Here is a 7370-nt window from a genome sequence, read left to right on the forward strand (position 1 = left end):
GTGGTGTATGTGGAAAAGTAAACTATTTTATTATTTTAGTTCAAACGTCTGTATCCCAATCCGTCGATGACTCTTCTTTTTCTTCTTTAATGGGTAGTAGCTCCTTTCTATTTTCCTCGACTTTCTTCATAGCTTTTTGTATTTCTTTCCTTCTTCTTTCTTTCTCCTCCTGTTCTTCCTTTCTTCTTATTCTCTCTTTTTCTAACTGTTTTTCTCTTCTTGTCCTTGTTGCATCTTGAATATATTTTTCTTGTCTATATTTTAGAAGCCTCTTCCGTCTCCTCTTTTTTTTCCTATCTTCTTCTCTTTTTATCATTTTTACCTCCGGTGCTTCGTATATCAGAGGGCGATTTTCTGTTGGCATCTCCATACACCTATGTGTCAAAGATTCCTCAGCTGTAAACTGCTGTTTACAGCTGAAGCATCCCAGAAGTGGACAGGAGTGTATCAAGGAATCTTTGACTTGCAACTGCATTTTGCAGTTAGAGCACTTCAGTATAAGTTTTTTGTCCATTTCCTATAAAATACAATATTTTTCTGTTCTGTCTCGTTTTTCTAGGTGTATGTGTTTGTGTCATTTTTTTTGTCTTTGTCAGTGGTGTAAAAATTAAATCATTAACATTTATGCCATTAAAAAGAAAAATTCAGATCAAAATTTACTCTCTACTAATAAATTTTTAGATATCTTTAACATTCCAATTACCTAGTGATTTTCCATTTTTAGTTTTTAATTCGTAGATTGTTGGTGAAATCTTTGCTTTAATAAAAAATGCTCCTTCAAAATTTTTATTCAATTTTTGAGCTATTCCTTCCCCTTTGTTCGACAGTGTTTTATTGTTTTTAGTACTCTTTCGCCAATTTCAAAAGTTATAGATCTACGTCTAAGATTGTAATATCTAGATTGCATTTCATTTGCGGTGTCTAAATTTTTAATTACCTATTCTCTAATTATTTTTAATGTTTTCATTCTATCTGCCCATTTTTCTGACTCTTGAAATTCTATTTCGCTTTTTCCGTCTAAATCTTTATGCTTGTATGGGTTGGAGCTCCCAATCTAAGTTCAAAAAAGCTGGTGTGAATCTTGTAGACGAATGTTTACTAGTATTTAACGCAAATTGCAGATCATTTAAATTTACATCCCATGTTTTATGGCCTTTTTCTAAGTACGCTTTAATTGCTGTTTTAATTGACCTATTACACTTTTCAGTCGGATTTGCCTGTGCATGATATTTAGAAGTTTTCGAATGTCTAATACCAAAAGCTTTCGTCAAATTAATTATTGACTTATTTACATATTCTTTTCCATTATCTGTAAACAAAATTCTAGGTGTTCCCCATTTCGAAATTATACGCTTATGAAATTTTTTTTCAACGGTTGACGATAATTTATTTTTAACTGGAATTATTTCTACCCATTTTGTAAACATATCAACAAACACTAAAATGTATTGATTTCTCGATTTTGTCATTGGTAATGGACCCATCATATCAGATGCTACTACAGTCCATGGTTCTTCGATTATTCGCTTTTCCATCATACCTATCTGATAGTTTACTTTTAGTTTTATTCTCTGACAAATATCGCATTCTTTCACATATTTAAGAGTTTCAGAATACATTCCGGGCCAAAAATAATTTTCGGAAATTTTCGCGTATGTTTTTTCCATGCCTAAGTGTCCTGCTTGTTTATTATCGTGATTTTCAATCAAAACTTGTTCTCGCAATTCTTTCGGCATTGTTAATTTCTACGGGTTACTATCTAAATTTAAGCTTGATTTTAAAGGGTCGGGTCTATAAAAGTATAATTGATTATCGCGTATACGCCAATTAGGATTTTCCTCTGGTTTATTTTTAATCTGAATCATTTTATTTTTATACCAGTTATCTTAAATTTCCATAAAATCTTTTTCTTTGTTTTCTACAATACTTGATAAAATACTAGAAACTTTTATTTCATTTTCCTTTGATCTTGATAATGCATCTGGGACATGGTTTAAACCTCCCTTTCTGTACACAATTTCGTAATCGTACTCTAATAATTCTAAAGCCCATCTTGCCAATCTACCTGTTAGATTTTTTAAATTGTGCAACCATTTCCATGCAATATGATCTGTGATAACCTTAAAAGAATAGCCTTCCAAGTATGGTCTAAATTTTCTAATCGCACAAACTACTGCTAAACATTCTTTTTCTGAAGCTGAGCATTTACGTTCAGCTTCATTTAGACCTCTACTCGCAAACGCTATTACTATTACTAATCTGTCTCTTTCTCTCGCATGTCGTTTCGCAGGCTAATCTTGGATCCGAATTTTAATTTACTTTTATCCCTTTCCCTATTCTCATTCTCTTTCGCATTTTCTTTCCTTTCTTCAATTTTTGGCTCCTGCATTTTAATTAACTTTGATTCAATCGCATATTTAATATTTGGTAATTCTGGTAACCAAATCTTTTTCTCATAATCCATTTTTAAGCCTAATTTTTTAATCATATCCGTTCCTGTTATTCCTATCGATCTTAAATTTGGTACCAGTCTGAATAATAAATATTTTTTCTTATCCCCTACTTTGATATGGACCAAAACTTGTCCTGTAATTTTTAATCTTTGACCATTAGCTACCATTAATATGTCATTTATTGCTATTTTAATTTCGTAATCTAATTCTTTTACTGTACTTATAAAATTTGCACCTATATAAGAGTGAGTTGCACCGGTGTCAACTAACACTTCAAATTTATGATTTTCAAAACTTATCATGAGGTGGAATCTTGTTTCGTCCGAGTCATTTGTGTCTGTGTCAAGTAATTCTGGCGGTCTCTGGTTTTGTCTGCTATTTTCCGTCTTTAATAGCGACCGTATGCGTTTCCCTGATGTAAACTATACCAAAAATCCCGTTAAAATGGCCTATTTTCCCGCAATTGTAGCATGTTAAGCGTTCTCGTGATAAATAATTAAAATTTTGGTTTCCTAAGTTTGGATCCATAAAATCCTGTCGACTTGAATTTATTTCACCATTCCTATCATCCCTACTATTTTCATCTTTTAAATTTTCAAAATTAAAAATTTTATTTTAATTATTCCTTTTATCTTCTGACTTGTTATTATTTTCTTCCGCGTTATAAAAGAGCGCTGGTATTTGCAGAGAATTATTCGTTTGTTGTGTATGTGTGTTCCTTAAAAGCTGATTCATTGCATAAAATAATGCTTGCCTAGCTGTGTTTTGATTTTTAAAATTACTGTTATTATGCATAGACCTCCGATTTCCTGGATATCTTTAATTATTTGTATAATTCGAATTTTTATTTGAAAATCTTGGATAAAAAGTTTTTGGATTTCTATTTTGGAATCTTGGTTTGTATTGTTGCATATTTTGTTGGTTACGATACCTCGGCCTAAATTGTCTTTCTTGATTTTGATCCTGATTTTTATTTCTATTTTGATTCTCATTTTTAATATTATTTTGACTTTTATCATTTCCTGGATCATTTTTACTTTTGTTATTTTTATTATCCTCTTTATCTAAAATGTTTAATTGTTGACCTCTAATTTTAGATTTTGATAATTCTGTTTCCCATTCTCGACTTGATATTTCTAATTCTGAAAAATTCGAAAAAGCATTTCTGGAAATGTACACTTTATATTCAATTCTTAAATTTTCATAGGTCTTTCTTAATTGCCATTCTAGGCTCGGACGTGGCATTAATAGCATGAATGTCTTGGTCTTTTTCTGATTGCAAAATTTTATTTTATTTTGAATTGTTTCAGTATATCTCTCATTTAAGTAAGTGTCTTTAAAATCTTCATTAAATTGATCTAAACATTGCCAATTATTTTTATTTACTTGAAACCAACCTAGTGCTTCGTCTTCGAAAACAGCATCTAAATTTTCTAAAATGTCTCGTTCGTTAATTTTATACCCTCTTTTAAATCTGATTAAATTATTTAAAAAATAAGTTGGATTATTTTCCGTGTTGTTTTTAGATTTAATCGGCCAATTTGACATTATTTGGAAAGGAGTTTGTATCATTCCGAAAGGAAAGAGAGTTGCTGGAATTTCTTTCATATTATTTTCATTCATCTCTTCTCTTTCCATATCGGTCCCTCTATTTCTATCTATTCCACCTTGCAAGTCTGTTTGATATTGAGGTAGATTTGATTTTCGCATAATTGATTGTCTTTGTACCGGTAACGGTAATGAGTATTCGTCCCCTTGACTACTACCCCTATTTATTGTCATTCTATTCCGTGCACCTGCTAACGAGTGCCTTTGCTGATTAAAATCTAATTCTGTCTCTTCGAAATGAACCGTATTTTTCACATTTCTTGACTTATTACTTTGAGAAATTAAATTTTGACTTGAATTTAAAATTCGATCCATCTTATCGTTTAAATTTTTAATTTCTTCTGAAAGTTCTTTGATTTTTATTTTATCACTTTTCTTTTCTTCAAAATTTATTAACTCTTGTGCCTCATTCCAAAATGCATTATTATTATCTAAAAAAGAATCAATTTCGAACGTTCTATTATTGATTCTCACATTTTCTTTCTCTTTTCTTTCTATTTCCATTCGTAATTTTTCGCGACCTACTCTTGCTTTCTCTGCTCTTTCTTTTTCTATCCTATCTCTTTCTTTTCTAAGAGTTTCTTCCCTTTCTAACTGACTCAATTCTAATCGTTCCCTGTCTCTTTTTAATATTTCGAGTTCTTTTATCTTATTTTCAATTTCTCTATCTACTCTATACGTTTCTGATTCAACATTCTCAAAATTTCTACTGTTCTCATTTTCTAGTCTCCAATTACCTAACGTATTCTCAGTATTTGGCGATAATATTTCAATTTCGTGTCTATTTGGGGTATGGTTTTGTCTCTTGGGTTTGTGGTACTTTCTGTCTGTCTTTGTGTTGTTCTTGGGATTACACCTTTCGCTTCATATGTATCTTTTTCTCCCAATTCTAACTCTCTATTTCGTACCGTTACACATTCTAAGTTCAAATTTCTTGCTAATTATTCTATTCTATTTTCTCCTTCGACTGATTGAATAATAATATTTTCGTTTTCAAAGTTACCCGCATCTGCTTGTGCATTATTTTCTTCCAGTATAATTTCCGGAATTTCATTAGTTTCCCTATTTTCTCTTGTATTTTCGACCGGAGTTGCCATCTTTGGAATAATTTTTATTCTACCGGACCTTAACTTCATTCGATTTTTTAATCCTTTATCTAACACCTTTCTTCTTTTGTACGGACTAGCTCAGGGGTTGTTTACGGCTGATTAAAAACCGGCACGTTCACTTAAGTGAGCGTCTCGGTTTTTACTACTTCGCGGTTGCGCTTGGCCTGATTGCGTTGCGGACGTATCCACTGGGGGCGGGAAGTGTTAGGGTTGTTAATATGACATCACTGGTTCCTAGTTCGCGCGCCAATTTTCGTTACTGATCCCGCTTCTTTTTGTAACTTTCGTATTTACTGCTCAATTTTCTTCTAGTTTTTTGTTAACTTTCTTATCTTTTCTATTCCCTCTAGTTTCTTCTTACTAGTAAATTCTATTTTCTCGTTTTATTTTTCCGAAATTCATTTCCGTTTTTTCCAACCGTATTTTATTTATTTTTGTGAACGATTTTTTGTTCAAACCCCTCACTTATTCAATCCTGCTACAAGGAGTACAGATAAGGCGTTTTTTCTCAGGGTAATTTTTTTTATTTTATTAAAGGTGGCAGAGCTTGCGAACACGCGAAGTATACCAACTATTTTAACGGACATCTATAACAGTCTACCCGCACTTTTTTCGACTAAATACATTTCTACCCGCACTTTTTCTAAAAGACAATAAAACACTTCAATAATAAATATTTCAATAAAAAAATATTTCGATTAAACAACATTCAAAAATCAAATTTCACAACAAAAATCAATTTTAATTATCTATTCCTAAATTAAACTTTTTCAAATGGCACACATGCAATAATCTGTTATTTTAATTTTTAACTCTTTCACTCTCATCATTTTGACTTCTTTTCTCGACTTATAGGATTTTTGAAATGAATTGTGTGTTTTTTAAGGAGGGCGCCAAATTTGTGAGGGATCTCGCAAATTAAAGGATAGGGGAGGATGTGGAGCGTCGAGAACTGGGTGAAGTCAATGAACAAAACATATAAACATAAACGGGGTTTATTTAAACTCACAGCTGGTGACTGGGAAATGACGATAGCCCGAACCGAGCGGCAAAGCCAAGGGCGGACGAGCGTTGTTAATCGAACCCGGGCAGCGAAGCCAAGGTTCCGGAGCCGTCGGGAATATTCCTCGGAGATGATGCTTTGGCGGCGGGGCTGATTGCTGGGGATCTTTCCGGGCGAATGGCGTTACGTTGTTGTTGATACCAAAGATATTATAAGCATAGATGCGGCATGGGAGGTCAAAGTGGGAAAACGATATATATATATCTAACCACATTTTTGCATGCCTCGAGGTGCTGCCCTCTTCAACTTTTCGATGTTTCTATGACAACCGCGTCCTTTGCCTACGCCTACGGGAGGGGTGAGGCCAAGGCGAAAGCCAAACCGAAAGAGCCGGTGATTTTCTGTTTCTCGTTTCTCGCGCTTGCCTTCGCCAGCCATATCTATAGCTGACACGGGGCTGTCTATGCACGCCGAGAATATTATAATTAAAGAGGGCCTAAGATTATTATATTTATCATTATGTTAAAATTAATTAATTTCTTTTACGGTTTCTTTTTTAAAAACGTACACTTTCGAGATAGCAGATAAATTTAAAAAGTAAATAAATTTTTAATTAATTCAGAATTTAGTTAAATGAAAAAGTTAAATTAATTCCTCATCCAGTTTCTTTTAAAAGAGAAGTTTTCGAAATACCTAATAAATAAGTTTTAAAAAATTCTTGTCATATTTTAGAATTGTAGCGAAATTTCAAACATTATTTAAAAAATTATAATTTTTATAAAAACAGTGAATTGAAGGTTCGAATACTTCACTGTATAAATTTATCCTACATGTATTTTTAAGTCCTAAACTATTTTATTATTTTTTTGCATAATTAAGGTATAACTGAAATAATATTTACACTTCTCTGTAGAAAAATTTAAAGTTCGAGGGAAGCTAACCACTTGCAATTCTTATTCTCATCAGAATTCACAACTTCAAAGTAATCCAAACAGTTTATAAAAATAATTCAAAGAATCGAAGAATCCAAAAAAATTCTGAAGAAATATAAGGCGTTTAAGGGTGCTTCTCAGCAACTAAGGCTATTACAAAAAGATGGAAAAGGAAAGAATTCCAAAGAATTAAAATAATTCAATAATTTTTTGCGAGCCTGGAAATGACCGGAAATTTGTTTCCTTGATTAAAACGGCCACCTGG

Source organism: Belonocnema kinseyi, chromosome 2 (genome assembly GCF_010883055.1).
Source record: "Belonocnema kinseyi isolate 2016_QV_RU_SX_M_011 chromosome 2, B_treatae_v1, whole genome shotgun sequence".
NCBI lineage: Eukaryota > Metazoa > Arthropoda > Insecta > Hymenoptera > Cynipidae > Belonocnema > Belonocnema kinseyi.